Source organism: Ischnura elegans, chromosome 1, assembly GCF_921293095.1.
Source record: "Ischnura elegans chromosome 1, ioIscEleg1.1, whole genome shotgun sequence".
Classification (NCBI taxonomy): Eukaryota; Metazoa; Arthropoda; class Insecta; order Odonata; family Coenagrionidae; genus Ischnura; species Ischnura elegans.
The window spans coordinates 113,789,258-113,809,505 of NC_060246.1; the positions used below are offsets into that span (position 1 = coordinate 113,789,258).

Here is a 20,248-nt window from a genome sequence, read left to right on the forward strand (position 1 = left end):
GAATAACTGGCAATGTAACTTCAGAAATATTATGTAAAAAAGACAAAGGGCGCTAATAGCCAGTGGAAAGGGGCTACAAATCAAATATCACTATATGACGTAAGGGGAGCGATTGGAGTAAACTAGTTCTGCACACATAAATAAGTTCTCGCGCTTATTTTAAGGGCGGATGGTATTCAGTATCCGCTAAACCACTTCAGAAACAAGAGCACCACCTCGCACCTGCTGGATGAACTAGTTCAACCACCGGCAGCATCCAACCTCGCGGCGCATCCTAATGCGTATGTGGGGGTGGAGCCAGAGGGTGGGGTGGGGGGTCGAATGTCATGTGTACTTACGTACCATCACGGGGCATGACGAGCAAGTTCTGGGGGGATAATTGGGTGAGTGAGCGTACAACCGGTCCTGACCGGTGGGACGTGTTTACTATGGTGCAAATCTATCCACCTCCCCGACCGACGGGATGTATTAACCGACAGCGCCTTCCGCGCTAAGAGGTGGGCTTTAATGCAGACACGCCTCCTACAGCAGAGCATCGACAATTCCCTTAGATGAGTGACCGATCAAATTATGCGACGAGATTCAATTTGCATGAGGCCGCTTGATCGTTCCAGCGCCTGATTTTCGCGGCGGACGAGGCTGATGACGCTCAGTGCAGTGAAGTGGGCAGTGAAAAAAAGGGTTTGGCAGTTGAGTGGATTTTCTCACGCAAGCTAGTGTGTGTATTCTCTGAGGAAACCAAAAACAAAAGGCCAGGAAACGGACGTGTGAGAGTATATAAGCGAGGGAAAGTTGCAATATGAAGATAGCGGCTAAATTAGGAGTTACGACCCACTAGTAAAGTTTCAGTTTCACTTCAACGATATCAAAGGGAAAATATGTTATTCATTCCTACAAAAAACACAAGCATATTCAGTGTTGAAACGCTCCCGCATAATTACGCCACTCCGATGAAATATTAAGGGACTATAAAGTGCACAGATAGCACAGAAATGCTCTAAAGCTACCTACTACATAAATTATGCTCTAGCTACATGCTTTAAAATACATGCCGTATGATTATCACTTTACGTCACTTTAGAAGCTTAGGAAAATCAAAACGGTGCAGAGGAATAGGAGAAAATTCCACGTGTTGTTCACTCATTATGGATAATTTCCACCACATGAATTCCGTGAATGGTAAGGAGACTTCGACGCTCGATGTATACTTCTGTTCCACACAAAGAACCAGCTCATGTACCGTCTGTTATAGAGAGGGAAATGTCATTGATTTTTTCAGCGGATGCGAATTTGCGTGGAAGTTTTTACAGTCCGTTGTAAACCCGTACATCAGAAATTGATAACTTAATGAAAGTCTATAATTAAATTAAAAGATGCGTGAAACTGAACCACGATTTTGTTTAGATCACCGGTGTCGACACTTAAATCACAATCAAAAGATATTTTTCCCCTCGCTCAACCTTGACAGGGGCTTTTTCCTTCCTAAACCAACCTTTTTCATCACCCAAATTCCTTTTACTCCTCTTTTCACCCGTATATGCGTACACCAACCTCAGACTACACCTATTTAGTTGTTAGAAGCATGCATGAAGTATACATTTACCGAAACCGGTGACTGCTCTTAATTAAAAAAGGAAAAGTTATTTCTACTCAATAAAATAGTTTAAGACATGTTTTATGGTTAAATGGTATACGGTATTATTTACCAAAAAAACACAGCGAATCAGGCAATTTCACGAAAACCACACATTAAAGTGAAGTAAATTGTTCCGAACTCACATATTCATAGCATAACTTCGCCTTAGAATAGCGGTGGTTTGCCTTTGTGCTGGCCAAAAATTTTCCTCCTGATTTGGTCTCGTAGTCAAATTATTTAAAAATGTGGTGAAGACAGATGGTTCATACATTAAAGAGGAATTTCAGGACTAGGCGAAGCTCTATTTTCAATCTATGACCTTATGTTTCATTAACATAGTCAATCTTCCAATTGATTAATTTTAAGATCAACGCGAGTAAATACCATCACTCACATCAAATACAGCATTGTCCAAAAAAAGTGACACATCCTGAGTTATTTCCACAGGAGATAAGCAAGCGAGGGCACCAGATTTTAGATTGCATGGAATTCAAAAGAAATCAAAACTGCTAAAACAGACTAACAAAAAAGAATAAAGCCATTTTATGCTAGACTATTTCTGGAAATAATTATCAATCCATCGTGCGTCCTCGTGCAACAAAGACATTCAGCGATTAGGCCGAAAAATTGGTCACATTAGGAGACGGAGGCAAAAGACAGAGCATTTCGAAATCGTGAACACAAAACGACATCTCGACAATAAATCAGCATCTTTCTGTTGCCATTGACACGCTCCACTGCTCGCTCACTTTTGACAAGGACTGCCGCTTTGTTTTATTTCCCCGTACCACGCACGTCGGGGATTAATGAGGGTGGTGAGCGCAGCCTCTTTGGACAACGCGGAGGACACAGGAGCAAGAGCCGTCGCTTCGCCTTCACGGGCGCCGACTCGGGAGAGTGGGCAATGGATTCCCACATTATTGGAGAGCCTTGGCACGAAAAAAGAGATCACGGGGAGACCGCGACGACACACGTCATGCGGCACGTATGATCGAGGAGTTGGCGACGAATTAAATCACCCGCCTGAATCAGCATGCACGAGGAAAAAACACGGAAAATGTGAGCGATTTTCCTCGCTCTCTCGAGTGTTACGTCAGCAGACAGCGTGGGAATCCGTCCAAGAAAGCGATCTTAAAAACAGCTGCGTTGATGATCGAAAGCAATTAACTGATTGGCGTCCAATATCTAGGTGGGGCAAGACAAATATGGAAAAAAGAGTCGATCACGGAAAGGGATAACAGACGGAAGAAAAGAATACAGAAGAATGAGATATTGTTAAGGGAATACGGCGGCGAAGACGAGATGGGAGAGCGAAACGATGCAGATAAAGGGGCCGTCCACTCGAACCCGAAATCACAATTCATTGCCGGTAGAACAACTCGTAAGATTCAAGGGAAGGACAAGTAACGAAGAAAATCTTCCCCATTAAATCATTCGCTTATAAGTTTACAATAAGAAAACACGGAAATTGCCCCCATTTTTAATGAGTTGGTGACATCTTTAAAGATCTGGTTCATTTACTCGACCATGGATAAGCTTTCATTGAGGGGAGTAATCGATCACAAGAGTGGCACAACAATGAACCTCACGCGGGACATCTACAACCCTGAGGAGTAGCTGTGAAGCGGCAGGACGACACGCTCCGCATGAGTAAGTGACGTCATCGACTCATGTGCGAAGGGCTATGGCTGTTAATTTTTCGTCTTGAATGACTTGAGAAGAAGGCGATAGAATGAAAATCGGTCACCTTTTTTTTCACACTCTATCACAATCGAAAATAAAACAAAATAGGTGAATGAGTCTATTATATCCTTCCGGTGAGATACTTGGAGAAAAAATATCTTGGAGCGTCCTCCCAGGAGCAACGAATCGTCACATTTTACTCGAAAAACTTACTTTCCTCGAAACTTATTCAATGTAGGTATTATACACATAACATAGGATACTTTTCAATGAAAATACAACTGATTCAACAAAAAGTACAAGGAAATAGGCAGATAGAATGGTTATTTCATTCCCGCAATCCACAAGGTTAAACTGAAGGTTCTCCGTGTCACTAAGCATGGCCGAGATCATGTCGCAAGAATGATATACGCTTTGAGTTACAAGAGCACATATTCTGAGGCATTCACATGAGATGACGGGCAGTCTGAGCGATCACGTCTCATTACCGGCAGATTAACAGAAGGAAATGAAGCACGGCTCAATAATAATGGTAACCATCCCGCTCTTTCGCAAGGAGCTGACTTCATGACACACTACACTAGTGAACTTGGGATGACTATCACGCAGACACTAAAACTGAAAACAAACGAACAAATAAGAATGAAGAATTTTGAGTGTTGATTTGAGATTAAAAGAGGAATTGGAAGTATTTATTGACACTGCCAGAAATGATAAAGTCGCTCAAACAAAATAAAGATGTAATAATATCCCACAGCAGGGAGCCCATAGTAAAGAAGAACGCCAGGTGAACTGCCGATAAATGCAACCCTAGCCGCAAATTCGGTTCAACGTCACTAAACGCATATGTGACACAAATAATTACTTCATTCATTATGGTTGTCGTAAAATTCCAACGTAGATATAAATGAAGAGACCGTGGTATTTTAAAGGTCACGAATATAAGAGCAATAATGCCGCAGTGGATAAAGCGACGGCGACTCGACCACCTAATTGTACCACGTCCTGCAGCAAACGAGTTATCTTCTTCGAATGATTTATCCTCAGTAGAATTTTCGCTCACAACGTTCATTAACATCGTGTGACCCTGTAAGGGTACGCCGCTGATATGTCCGCGGTTATTTCCTTAGATGATACCGATGGATAGTGAAAAATCAAACTCGATGCAGAAATCCCGACATTTCACTAAATTCATTTGCCTTCCACTCCTCGACGAAAACATCCAAATCACCGTACCTATTTGTCGACATTGAAATTATACTTTTAAGTATTGAAATCATACGAAAATCTGGCGTAATTATGTTCATTAAAATATAAAGGGAGGTATAAAATCAGTTTTACCATTACAACTTTTCGAAAACAATACGAATCTTCTGGAAAGCATAAGCTCGTAATAATATAATAACATGCTAAAACTCAACATATTATTAACATTTAATGTGACGTATTTCTGCTTAGTTAAAGTTAAATATTGGATTTAGAACGCAACAACACAGCATGGCGAAGTATTTCCCTAGTTTAATCCAACTATCTTCAACATGGATACAATCGATGAAGGTTTCCATCAACTCGATCTCAATCAGAACAACAATACACAGCGACCCGAGGCTTTCCCTCAGCGTTGATCCAAGTAAAATGAGGCGGACTACGTAATTGTGATGGGATTGGAGGAAGAGGATTCCGCTTGAAGCATTCCTGGAGGCAGCGGAGGGAGGGCGTGGGAACGGAGGAGGCGGAAGAGGGGCGGTCGCACTCCCCACTCCGCATCTACATGGCCCCCGTGGTGGAAGAGGGGGGCCCCGGAAGGAGTCCGAAAGAAGCAGCATCGGACACGCACGTCGGTCGTCCACAATGACGCCTCGCAACCGCCTGCCACACACAAACACATTAAAGCGGGACCTAACCACCACTCGACTGAGGAGCTACGTATTTCGTTCATGAATTAACAGTTGCGATTCACTGGCATGAACCGAACAAATTGATCATAATTTTTCCCATCAAATCGATCGAAATGAATAATTTTTCGGCAAAACGGAATGATATCCAATTCAAATTTATTTCAAAATGAACGATCCGTGGATATTAATTATGGATTTTAGAGTACATAAAAGGAATAAAATACGAAGATTGAAGCATAATCGAGATTCGACATATACTCGTGGAAAATTGCAACTATTTATTTAAATACATACATACGTGCGTATCAATCAACGAACTTAACGCATTCCCCCGGATACGTGGATTTTGTTCAATCGATGAAATTATTTAATATGAATGGGATTATATTCGCAGTTTTGGTTCAATCCATTACATCGTGACTAGCAAAACTTTCGCTCGAATGATGTGAAGAACCATGAACGAAACAACATGATCAAAATGATCCGAAATCCCCACCTCTAGTCGACTGTGGCGCTCCCGTTACACAATCTCCGGGAATGACGAGGGAGGGAGGGAGGGCGTGGTGCGGGGGAGGGGAGGGAATGGATGGAGGAATTACCGAGAGACGAGACAGCGCATCGCGAAGGAAGGTGGCGCGCCGTGTACCACTAACATAAGAGGCGAAAAACATTGAAGAAGAAAATGGGAGGATGCTGGCGCGTGGCAAGGGTAGGAGGCTTTCTGGGCTCCAGCCCCCCCTTAAATTTTTCCCTTGACTACCCGAGATACATCTGCTGAGGAAATAATAGCCCTTGGCAGTGGCAGACACATTGGCTATAGCCCCCCATTGGGTATCCAATTTACACTAGATAGAATGGACATTTCATTCGGAACCCTACTGCTGCTGGGAGATTACTCCCACTTAGCCCCCCCTTGTCCCTATCCTGGATCCGCCCCTGGGGGATCTATCCTTTGACACTCCATTTTCCGATATAGGTACAATTCACAATTTCTACACTTAATGATGAATTCAACTTTCACCACTATGCAAACGAAATGTATCGCTAACTTATTGAAATTGTCGGCCTCGGCGGCGGCGCGGTGAAGTCCTCGCCTGCCAAACAAGAGGTCGCAGGCTCGAGTCCCGCCTAGATTAGATAGGTAGATTACCCCATCCAGGACGTGGTTGTTGGGACACGTGTAATTATTAACTGGTAAAAGAATCCCATTATAAAAGCCAACATATGGTGTTTTCGGCGGTATGAGAATAAGTAAATAAAAGTATAATCTTAGGCTTTCCCGGTGCATCAGGTGCAGAAAAGTTTCTCGGGTTTTCCACCGGTTGATGTTGTCCGTGTCTCCCGACGTTTCGAGCAGTGACTTGCTGATCATCCTCAGGGGATCTTCCGAATTTCCCTTTTTGGAAGATCCCCTCAGGATGGTCAGCAAGTCGCTGCTCGAAACGCCGGGAGACATGGGCGACATCAAGCGGTGGAAAACCCGAGAACATTTTCTGCAAATAAATAAATGTATGGTTTTCCGAAGCGCACGTATTAAAAACATAATATTAAAATGGGGAAACCGCCCACCTCCCCAGCAACCCCCGAAGCAAATTTCTCGCTACTTGCGCGGGTGAATGAGGGGTGTGAGCATCTAGCAACAGGTAAATATGGCGTTTGTGAGGCGAGGGATATGCATAGAGATTCCACCAATTAACACTCATCACATGAAACAGATACCAACGGACGAGGTCCTATTATTTCAAACTGAAGGAAGAGCTGTCGCAAGTCATGTTTGCTAGTGTTATGAAAACTCCAAATCAAATATGACCCGTAACCACGACTCTACTGCTAACAAAAGTGAGTATATAGGAATTAAATTATTTTAGGCACGCATTTATGGCAAAAATTGGAAATAAATGAAAAAGCGCATGAATCGCGCAATTTTTTTCGTCAAGCGGTTTTGAGGTATTTACTTTGCAGTTACGATAAACTTAAACAAAAAACTTGATCAAAATCTTAGACCTTTAGAGTCAAAATTTTGTTGACATGAGGCGAAACAACTTGTGTTTCAATTAAAGATATTCCAAATAATAGCATCACATTAATGCTTAAAATATAGGTATCAATAAACCATATATTTCGAAAAAATTTCACCAAATTTTCAAGTAACGTTCCATATTAACTTATGCAAATCAAAAGGTGAATAGATTTACTCCTTTCAACTCGTCAATCCAATCCAGGGGCCAGATTACGGTGATGGCAGGTATATAAGCACCGTACAAGCATATGCCTACTCCTATCGCCATACCAATCCGAGAGATGGAGCATATCTTGGGAGTGGAAGGCAATGATTCTGAGATAAGATTTATCCCTTACAGAGCCTTATCTAAGCCCGAGAGGACAAGGAGATTAGTTGGTGAGGAGTTTCGCCCACCCACCCCGTCAGCCAGTAGCGGATACAGAAAAAACTCAAGGGGGGGGGCGCAAAATATTTCTTAAGAAGCTCAATTGAGCTACCTTTACTTTTATCGGAATGAAAAATAAGTCGCATGCAAAGTTCGAGAAAGTTTCATTTCAGCTGATTTTAGGAGTATACAAGATAATGTTATTTTATGATAGAAAAAAGGTACAATTGAGGTTCTGCAATGTTAGGCAATGCAGGTGGCAAGGGGGCGCGCGCCCCCTGCGCCCCCCATATGTATCCGCCACTGCCGTGATCCCGTATTCAAATCGGTGGCGGAGATTTTTTTTTCAGAGGCTACCCGATCCCTAATCGAGCGCTGTTTGGAGGAGAATTTCAGCACTCATTGTCAGTCGGTCAGATGGGACGTTAAGCTGCGGTCCACTTGGCGCCTTTCGCCACGAATATGCTAAAATTGACGCCAGGTTTCTCTCTACCTTTATTACCACTATGATCTCAGCATACGGCGTAGCGTAAGTTTTTTGCGTCTAACCAAAATACCAATACATTCCGACCTCATCCCTTTGCCGAGCTTTGTAACAAGCGGGATAATACGGTCCTGTGTTCCCCACCTACCATCAGTGGCGGATACAGATGGGGGACCCCCTGATGGGGGGCGGGTCCGCCCGTATTGCTAAACATTGCAGAACCACAATTGTGACTTTTTCTATATCATTAGATGGCATTGTCTTACATATGTGTATAATTACTTTAATTAAAATTTTCTTTTACTCTGCCTGTGACTTTATTATTTTTTATTACGATAAAAGTTAAGGCAACTCAAGATATCTTTTGCGTCCCCCCCCCCTTGAGTTTTTTCTGTGTCTGCTTTTGCCTACCACTCCCACCCTACTGCCGATTCTACTGGTATAAAGCGCGGATAAGTGAAGGGCAGACTTTGAAATACAACTAAATTCAATGCCCTCATGCGAAGTATCATTGGAGCAGCATCTCATACGTAGAAAAAAATATTTTGTGAGCCCACAATCTTATTTCCGACGCGTTTCAATACCTTCGCTTCATCAGCGGGGTAAACCTCGTAGGTTACCGCAGAGCAGTCGTGCTAATGATGATGCCGAGGCGTTGAAATGCGTCGAAATCAAAAATATATTGCGGGAAGATGTAACTTGATTTTACTGTTTTTATCTAGCAATTAAGTGACGAATGACTGAAATTTACGAGATGCATCTCGACCTAATAGTAGGCCTAGCAGCTCTTATCTTGTAGAACAGGATGACAGCCAAAAAGTCTCAGCGATAGGGATCTCATTCGAAACAAGGCGAACAAGAGGGAGCAGGGTGCCCGCGTCACATTAAGATACGCATCACTCATGCTAGAATGACCGTATTTTGTTTTTTACTCGTGAATTTATATTCGTCTAAAATTAAAAGTACCATTTTGAAATTTTCGGGATAAACCCTCGTCAACTTTATCTGTCCCAGAAAAATAATTTTTTACCTCCGATAAAAAAGGAGTAAAAGTTTCAAATTCAAGATAATAGCAAATTTTGAGAAAAATCTACTACATCAAGTACATGTTGGTGATTGGTCACCCCCAATCAAACACCCTACAGGTGGCTCCCGGGGTATCATTTGTATGTATGTATATACTTGAAAATTAAAAGCCACAGGCAATTTTTCACAAATATTCTAATCTAACATTTTTATAAAAATAAATTTTGTGTCAAATTCAGGTGACTCCTCACCTGAAGACAATGCAAAATGCATTGAAACCGGTCATGAAAGGAAAGTTCAAGTATTCGCGGAAATTTTCCAGTAAATTATAATTAAATAATACGTTATAATTCCATCCGATTAAGCCTGAAACATCTATCAGAGTAGATCAACCCTGAAAATTTCAAAATCATGTCGCAAATTCCGAACAAGCAATTTGTCAAAAAAAAGAAAGATCGGCCGTGTGCGAGTGACGCGTCCTCTTAAACGAGGGCGCTGCATACGCAATGTTCCCACTTCCCAGTCCTTCCATTTCAAGAAGCAAAATTTATCGCAAAATCGCCGGCTGGATTCCCCCGTCAGCCCAGCTCTCTTCAGTTTGACGCGCGCCCCCTTCCCAAATTGAGTTGGGGAAATGCGAGGAGGGGAGGGAGCGGTTGATGGGTGGGCCCGGCGTAGGGCGGTTGGCGAGAGAGATAGAACCGCCCAGGAGGAAGAACAAGGGAGACAACCTGTTTTCGAATAAGATGAGCATCCGACTCTTCTTCTCTCCTTCGACACTCTCGGTTTCTTTCACCTCAGGGTCACCCTTCCCAACACAGCCGCTCCCCTCTTCCCAAAACAACACAACAACGGCGAGTTCTGCTTTCCTTTCTCAACTTCCTCCTCCCCCTCATCATCCTGCGGCCACCATCATTTCTCCCACCCCTCAAGCGACCGACGGTTCCCCCGGGCCATTGTTTCTTCTCCCCACCCAAAGAAGAGGGGGGACACGAACCACACGCACGAATAAACACGCGTCCACGCACTCACAAGCTCGCATCCACAGTACTCTCCCCTTCTATCTCGCTGAGAACTCACGTGAGGGCGTGACCGCGAAGACGTCGCGCGTTGTACGCGCTCGGGTTGCGCTATTATAAAAAAAGAAGGACCAAAAGCGTGGCCCCGAGCCAGGGAATGCCGAAGAGCGCACGAATATTACAATTGGGGATTCTCCAGCCATCCGCAAAAACGTGTCTTCACCCACCGCGCATTGAAATGGTTTTACAAAACTCCCTACCCGCGTCATTAACAGGCAGAACGATCCGCATTTCATGGAATAGGCTATGATCAGGACTGTTTAGCAAAATTCATGATCGTGAGCGTGATATATTAAATTCATAACTTTTTTAATACTGTTACTAGTGATTTCGAATACTACATTGCTTATATTGAGAATGGATGGATAGCTCTGCACCGATTGCCACGCTACGGGTATTTTTGAAAACCTATAAAAATGCTCCCAATGCAGAAATAAAAATGAAGCTTCAACGGGACGGACTGGGACATGCCATGTGTTGTCCCAGTGCTGAAGATGTTCATGTCTTCCTACAAGTGCATTCGCTTTCAGGAAGAAGGGCTTGGTTATGAGAACATGTAAAAGAGCAATCAAGAAGTCTGAAAAGAAGCATAGGATGGGACAATCCGAGACGATAAACAAGGCCTTTTGGGTGGCAACCGATGTCTATCTAATCACATTCATAGTTCCAATTTTTCTATAAAGGCACTGAGTACGAGCAACCAATAATGTTGAATCCATACCCAGGCTCTTTAGCTATTAAATTGAATTGTTTCTAAACACAAAATTCAACTTCCATTTCATTATCCCAATTCCTTATGGCTATTTTACACGGGCCTATGTGAAAGTACACGCACTGTGCAAAACGAGCTCAAGGTTCTGAGTTGCTAATTTCAGCACGTTGTTTACCAGAATTAGCAAATTTCTCCCGTCATTATTCCACAATTTTAAAGGATCAGGTTTGGAAATTTAGAAGTCCTTTTCAATGTTTATCTTAGTTTTATGTGAGAATAAGTAAAAAAGTATTCATGATCACTACCTTAAACCGATAGTTCTCATTATGTATCACAAATTATTTGTAGAATATGGCAACATCACCTAACAATGATAGGAACCAAAGATCATGAAACGACCACCGAAAGTTACATCTTCAACAGAATAAAGAGAAAAACACTAGTACAGTATGATTGACAACCATTAAAGGCGTAGATTCGTACATCAAACGTTTCTCTTACCCCTATGAAGATGGATATGTGGATTATTTTCACCAAGATAGAGCTAGTGTTGGTTCATATTTTCGGGTGAACGGTTTGGTGAGAAGAAATTAAGCTGTTTCTGCACAAATTCCAAAAAATTACATCTGCAGCCATCGCTGACGTCCGAGGAAAAAATCTAACTCCCCCAATGAATAAGTGAACATGTGCTATCACACATTTATTCTATCATTGCTTCACTACAACCATTCAGCGGGAAAGAAAGAATTTTGTTTGCGTAGAATGCTACTTGGGTCTTCCACCGGGCCAAACTTCATCGTCGCCGATATTTTGGGCTATTCTCCCGACTCAGGGCTCGGACCTTGATCCTTCATCTTCCAGTCATAGGGAAGATAATCCACGACTCGTTCTCCGAAACGTTGAGGATGATAGATGTTTGACCCGGCGAAGGACGAAAGCAGCAGTGAGTAATACACTGAGGAAGGATCAGGGTCCCTATTCAGCAAGGCCTACATATTTTCGATCCACAGCAATGACGTAATTTTGACAAGGGGACCACGCAAATTTAAAAAAACGCTTAAAAATTGAGACGAAAATATCGCGGCTCCGTTAGGTGAGGTCCTAATTGAAGACGGCCTCGGGTCATACTTCACCAATTCGGCCACTTGAGAGATAACGGAGGGGAGGGAGTGGCAAAGAAAGTCTTGGAGGAAGAGTGAGGGGGAGGGAAGGGTTGCTGGAGGTCTAAAGGAGAGGTAAGGGGGGAGCCTCGATTGGAGCAAAATTGAGATCCAGAGGACCCATCGTTCACGCCCAAGTAATTAAGGATTATTAATCAAATATTAATGCCCTCCAGAGTAAAATAATTAAAATACGATTAAGATTTAAGGTAAAGGCCGAGTTCGGAACTTTCAAACTTCGACTTTATTTCAATAAGTAGATAACCTCGGGCTTAAATAACCAAGTCACGTTCATTGACTGGAAATTAATTGAAAGACCACAGATGAATGATTTGATCAGTTAAATGCAGATAGAATATCATTACGGATAATTTATGTGGAAGGCTGATGAAGTAAAAGGCGAAGGAAACTTCGCCTTCTTTATGTTTTCCACGAAAGCGATTGCGATGGTAGCATTCTAGAAGAATGCTATATAAGAATATGGTGAAAATTTCTATAATATTTGATATATGGCATATATCCGAGAAGTCCTCACTTACGAAGATACCTTTAAAAAACTAACGGTTATAATTTTACCTAACCCGCAGGGTCAATCAAAAATAATTGCACGGCGAAATATTCCACCGATTTTTCGATGATTTCCTATTGTCCTCAATGTATTCGAGTTAATTTATCTAGTAGCAGACTGCTTCGATTTATACCACAATTTCATAAAAATAATGGTCTCATTTCTGAGTTTTGTACATTTCGTTTTATATGAGGACTATACCGGCGGCGAGGAGAGAAAGCTTTTAGATGAGATACGCAGGAGACAGAAGGTATGGATGGAGTTAGTGCTTAGCGGTGAGGGGATGTTGAAAATGGTGTTGGAGGGTAGAATGTTGGAGAAACGAGGGAGGGGAAGGAAAAGAATAGGATTTTTAGATAGATTGAAAGAGAGTAGGCCTTACAGTGAATTAAAGAAGGCAGTGCTGGAAGGAAAGGGAGGCTCCCAGATCACCTCTTTAGTACTCCATGGAAACCTACCTTAATCGGTAGAATACTATAATAATAATAATACCGGCAAAACACTATTTATCGAAAAAAGGCTAAATTATATCTCCTATGAGAACCTAGTCTGGTAATAATGACTTATAGACAAGAACAGAATTTCACGCATCAATAACAACTATGACTTCACTCCTCATGACCGCTACTAAGTACTAACGGTTCGTTTGTCGTTATGTGGAATGTGATTACGTTATCGCAATCTAGTAACGAAATCGAAATAACTGGAAGCAAATAAAACTTAGCAACACAAAACGGAAGAAAACAGTACCAGCTCACGAAGGCTAAAACACTGACTGAAGCAATCAAAGGCTTTCATTATAACTTTCCCTCGTGACAGGAATGACAGAGGCTAAAAAAAGCTGCTGGCTTTTGACGCGGTTAGTTGGGTGGAATATTTTCTACAAACGATGGTATGTTATTATCTACACCCATTAAGCGACCTAAAAAACGTACGGAGTCATTAAATTCCCTAAAATGTTGTCCCGCAATAAAATTCGCGAGTAAGGGCAGGACTGCGTGCCATTGCGACGGCGAACACGCGTCCTGTGCTCTTCGAACACGAAGTTATTTTTCCCGCGCGTGAAATTCCTCAGGAGGCATTGACTCCGACGGTTAGGGATCTCGAATGGATGAGATAGAAAAAAATTAAGCACCTTTCTCAAAATGGGACGGTTATATTCGTTATGCCCTGCATTTAATATCCTATCTTCGAACACCCTCTAATTTTTCTTCCTGGAAGGCAAAATCATACAGTATACCTGGCAAATGACGGAGTTAAACAAGTAGTCATTTTAAAATATCGTGAGCCTTTCTCAGCTAAACAGCCATAAGAATTTATAATGAAATCGCTAGGTACATATTCAAGCTTTCAGAAACAAAAACCTTTGCTATAAATAAAATCTTCCAAGGAGTGTGAGATTAACACAACATTAGAATAAAGTGAAATAAACAGACAGTTTATACTATTCAGTAAGAAACTATTTTATAAAGCAAAAACGATGCCCACGTACACCGTTTTTTCATCAGTTTAATTCAATTTCAAGCAAAATAAAAATTGAGTTGCATTGGCAAATATTAAAAGGCGTATAAATTACTCCGCTAATTGGAAACGCCCGCTTGCTGCACGAGTTGCATATTAAAATTGAGGGACGATTGATTAACTACATATTTCTGACAATAAATTAAATCTATTCAGTTTTCAGGTACAGATATGAGAGAATATTACAGCGTCTGCTCATTAGATTTTGTAACACCTACCAACACGTGTGTTGTGAAACATGTGTTGGATAATATAAATGTCTGAAAAACTTTAATTTTTTTCTGGCTGCGTAGGGAAATAAATAATATTTTTCTATTCGTTTTCACGAATCACATAGGGCATCGATTAACATTTTTCACTCATAAATTTCTAACGCAGCCTGAAAATTAGCTAATAATATGATGTGAAAGCAAGTAAGCAGCGGAAGTTGAAATTATTCACCGGAAGTTAGGTAAAAATAAAAGGCGCAGAATTTTCCAAGTATTCAGTAGGACCAAGTGATAGGAGTTCGAGAAAACAATTTTAGAATCCCATTCTTAGAAATAGGAAACCGTTGAACGACGAAGACAAGTTTACAGTTAGTTAAATTTCGTAAGCGGAAATTATCAGGATATTATTACTTGTTTCTTTAACTTAGAGAAGGCATTTCGTCGAATGGCTAACGGAAATGAAATATAAAAGCTTTTGAAAATAAAATTTAATCGCGGGAATTGACTCATGCACGATTTCTCAATGGTATAGACGTCACAAAAAGGGATGAAAGGGATTATTCGGGTGGGTACACGGCTCAACATGTGAGAAAAGGTTATAGCAACTCTTGACCACGTGCTAAGTATGATGAGGTAACGAAAAAATCACTACATGAGACGATTTCACAGGAGCTACGCGCTAGATGAATAAACGTTAAGAATATCATACTCAGGAAAGTAATACAGCCAGGAATTTCAGAAAAGATGAACAGCTTCAACATTAAGGCAAGGCACTAAAACTTAAAATGGGTGGACAATGCGCAAAAATTTTGAAGCTACTCGAATAGGGTCTCATTCCACAGTCCTTCTTCCTTAAAAAATCGCATCCTAAATAGTAGCATAATTACTCAATATTAACTAGCAATGGCGTTACATTAAGAGGGCTTTAACTCTCCAAAAAACATCTAACGTTACTGTGCGTACGACATTAGCTTTATAGAAGCACTAACGTAGTTGAAATGGATTTTTGCCAACTAATAAATTAAATAATATGTAATTATCTTTTATTTATTGATGAAGCCAATTCTCGATGACAGATTCCTCTCTTAGCAATTAACTTGATGTACATACACAAACGACCATTCGCTGGATAGGAAAACCCACTTAGGCGGAATTCAAACCCGCGACCCCTGTATTAGGAGGCGATGACTTTACCCGGCCGACAAGAGTATACACCACAAGCCGAGAAAAACCTACACCATACTCGAGTCGCTCGCTTTCAAGAGATCGGCCTTTGATCCCAAAAGGAATGTGTGCAGAGATGAAAAGACAGGATGCGGGAATGGCGACTTCTACCTCAACCCTATCAATCGCCCTTGTCATGCCTTCCTGCCACGGCCTTCCAACACGGCTATTTTTTTCTAATGGCGGCCACAGCGACGGCTTCCATCACCCACCCATCAGACCCTCGCCACTTATGTTAGAGGAAGGCTGGAGAACAAATCCGTTAGCCCCACACTCCAGAAGAGAAACAGAGGGGGAGAGGGCACCCCCGATAACCCTCCATCTGCCCACCTTCACTCACTGTTCCCCATTCTGCCCCCACCCTTTTTTCATCCAGCAACTCCTTTTCTTAAAAGGCCCGCGGGCGAGAATTCCTCGCTCCTCTAATAAGGGACCTAAGAGGGAACGGAATGGTAGGAGAGCGGCAGACTATCGAAACTGGATTTAATGAGCGACAGACATGGACACGTGACCCGGTCTCCATCACGTGCGCAGACGCATCGCTTCGAAAAGACCACTGAGGAACAAGCAGGAGAGGAATGATATTATAGAAAAATAATTCAATCACCACTAATATTATCGAGCGAGGATTTTTTCAAATCAATGGAGGCTCACGCTATTGTTTCGGATTATGCGTTTACTGGCACGTATTCATTGTTATACCTGCATATACTTTTCATACTCGATAAACACGTATAAAAATGCAATATGGATTCATAATGTTTTCATAGCTATTATCAGCGGCATATAGCAACGAAGAGGCTGATCACCGAAGCCTTGAAAGTTGGAGGAGGGGACTTAAAGGCAATAATATGAATTTTCAAGTTCAGTCGATCCGTATCTAACATGAAAAGTCATTTTTAACACTTTGCAGCCCGAGACTTTTAATTTTCAATGCCACAATGGTAAAACTGTCACATTCCGAAGGAAGACTAAGAAGGAAAATCGTTGGTATTGCCTCTGTGGCCCTACCATTAAATTGCTATCTATCGATTTAACAGTCGAAAGAGCAAATTCTATTTAATAATCCACTTCCCCATCCTGACATCAGCATAATTTTCCTCGAAGTATTTCCAGTCTTTCACAGATAGTATTTCTCCCAAGTTATGTCACCCTCCATTTTTTAAGCCTTTCACCACGTGCTACGACGTCAAATTCGTTTAGAAGATGTAACACCTACGTCCTTTGAACCTAAAAGAAACAAATTTTTCCAAGCATTACAATTTCCCTCGCAAAACATACCCTTCAAACTGGGAATATCTCCCACCCTTTCCTCCGATTAAAACCGAAAGTTCTCTCAGCTGTACCATGGATGGCGGCGGAAAACGAACACCTTTCATTATGCATTCCGCGCGCCCTAATGAGCATCCCTTCAAGCCCGTCCTCTGTGATTACAATTAAACTTTTTTTGAGAAAGACAATCAAAACGATAATGAACTAAAGTCAAATCATATTCAACTCTTGAATCTCGTAAAAAATTGAAATCCTTAACCTTCTCATACTGCCTCCTGGTTCAACAATAGGTGATTAGGCAAATAGTATTTATTTAAACTATCAGCTCCACTCATTCACTAGAGGTCGTACCGCTTTTACTTTAATGCCGCGTACTTTAACGGTCGCGTTGAAAAAATCCCTCCTCCAGCAAAATTAACGCGAGCTTTAAGCAACAGGACCAACGTTCTATCATAACTGAGAAAAAGTGGCCAAAGTTGATGTTAATTTCACATAAAAAATGAAAACTATAAATCGCTAATTACTTGAAAGAATACGGTGCATCAAAAATGAGCTACATCTTTAGGATTATTTTTAATAGGAAAATAAAACATAACAAGGGTTATTTGCCACTAAACGCATACCCTTAAAATAAAATCCGAGTTAAAGATATATTTTTCAAGGCCTTCTCCAAGGGAGTTCAAGGGGTATGGTTCAAAAATTGAAATAGCGTGCTACCCGGCTGCTAGCAATTGCATGGAACTGATACAATGCAGCAATAGTAAAATAATACAACTTTAGCCAACCATCACCCAACTATGGATAGGTACGAAAAATTGAAGGATTTTTTTAAATGTAAGGGGCTCCTACAATCCGTTGAAAAATTCTGTCACCCGAGTTTGAAGACCAATAGATCGAAAACCGCTCATTCGATAATAATAAGAAGTTCATCAAATTGAAGCTACATTTACGCATTTGCATAGATTATTATAATATTATACATCAATGACATATTATAATATTACTATATAAAATATAATGAAGAAATTATTAATTATCTAGTGCGCTTAGAAACGGAATATCTTCGCATTTTTATGGTCCTCGCACGGATGCACCGTATCTGCGGCTTTGTGGCAACACAATGGATCGATATATTAATTATCCCTTCATATATTGTGGTAGCCAAAGGCTTTTTAAAAGTTTTCGTGCTATAATATTCATTGCCATTTTAGTCATTGACAGTGGAGTAGCCAGGAATTTCTTTCGGGGGGGATCCAAAATCAGTGGCAATATTTTTGAAAAACAGGGCAAAGCGTTTTAAACTAATTTTAACACTTTCCATTATGAAAAACAACTTTATTTGCCCAATAAAATGATTTTTCTATGCATTTTTCCTTTTATGAAGGAAAGATATTGTGTTTTTATACTTCGCGAAGGGGGGGAGGTCTGGACCCCCCGGACCTCTCCCCTGGCCAAGCCACTTGTCACTGCTGCAGCATTTAGTAGAATCTGTTCGTCTCATCCTGATAATGCTCATGCGGAGGTCTCATCCCGCCTGAGGCACCACTTGAGGCGCCCTTTGCAGCAGCTCTCGCCCTGCTGAGAGGGAACTAGAAACGCCCCGAAGGCGCGGAAGAAGATGGACGGACCGCGTAATATTATTTTCATTATTCATCGAGTGACGTCAGAGGCAAGCACACCGCGCGACCGCCAATCGCTCACATTCCAATGCTGACACGGATCACATGAAACGAGAAGAAAGGTACGAAGCGCTGCTATGGTTTAAGATTACCACATAAGGCTGGGAACTATTGTGACTTTCCCTTGCGTTGTCACGCCGCTGCAATCCAACTACCGCCTACAATAAACGAAGGACCTCACACCACATCAGAGGATTACCAATTGTAACTTACTCCTACATTGACTTGATTAGCTAAGGCTATTCAACCAGCTAGAAGATTGAGTTAGCATTTTTCACTACCATAACCCCAAAAGAAACGTATTTTAGATATCGCGGATGATTTTTAATGCTTCACGTATAAATGAATACAATTATCGATAAGGTTCGAGATTCGAACTCTTCTCACGAGCATTAAGTACGCCATGTATTGGCGCGAGCAAAATAAGTTCTCAAAACTAGAAGAGTCCATTTATAAATGAAATTTAATACCAAATTAAAACCTTACATAAATATTATATCCGTACCGCCTTAATATGGAATGTATATTAACACACCTACATGCCCAATGAGGTTAAGATATTAATAGAAACTAAGATTCCCAATTGATTGAAAAAATATTTAGTTACGTCGATAAATATTGTATTAATGTAAAAAATATGGCACATTTACCCTATGAGGAGAGCGTGGTAAAAATGAAAGCATGGAAAATAGCCTCAACATATAAAAAATAAAATTTTGAAAAATGGAAAACAACTCAGCATTACCATGCTTTTCATTGTCATGTAGTGTGGGTGTATGTATACTTTAAGTATCTCAAGGCTTCCAGTAATAGCTACCTGGATAGAAGTCGGTGTCACCCGACAAAGGCTCGTGACGAGAATTCCGTGAGAAATGAAGGCTTTCAGGAGACACTTATTTCCGCATCTCCATGTGAAAAATGCCACTGACCAATTCTATGACACAAAAGGATTTCGTCACTCAAGAGTGAAGGTTGACCCAGCTAATGGAAACCACACGACACGGAGAGCAACCGTGAAGTTAATTCAAAATTAGAATCAATTTTAAACCAAGTCAGCGAGAATAAATGGAAGTCATTAACTTGGGTATAAATTTAAAGAAAAATGACGCCAGGAATACTTTCAATTTAATAAGCCATTCATTTTCCCGAGACAAAATATGAGATAAACACTCGACATAATTACATAGATATTATTATCTAATAACTCTAATTATCGGAAAATCCCGATCGATTACGGAAAGATTATTTTTTTTAGCATATACCTAATGAGAAATTTCCTCCATGGCCAAGCCTAAAAGATTTTTTTGAAATCGTTAAAAGCTCTTATGGCGATGAGATAATAGCTAATAAAGATATTACACTGGGGATGGTAAAATACATAAACAAGAGGATTATTTCAAGAGATTATTATTTCAATTTTCCTTACTTGAATCATTGCTCAAAAGAAATAATCATAACGAATACAAATTAATTTCACAGATGGTATAGTGGCGAGGAGAGAGGAGTAAAAGGGTGCTAATGATGGTATAAGTTTGAATGAACCCTCCAAGACAAAGCATAGTACAAAATCTTATTATAGAGCGTAAAATTATTGAACTTCGCGCAAAATTTTGGAACATAATCGATACCTTTATTGAAGAATAAATCACGAATAGGTTTAATAATTAACTAACCATTGAATTTGTTTGTGAACCAAATCGTACGAAACAT

General features: G+C 41.0%; 1 protein-coding gene across 1 annotated transcript in view; it reads right to left on the reverse strand.

The window, feature by feature from the left end:
* Positions 1–20,248, reverse strand: part of LOC124168315 — a 100,548-nt gene that overhangs the window by 4,608 nt on the left and 75,692 nt on the right. The window lies entirely within an intron of this gene.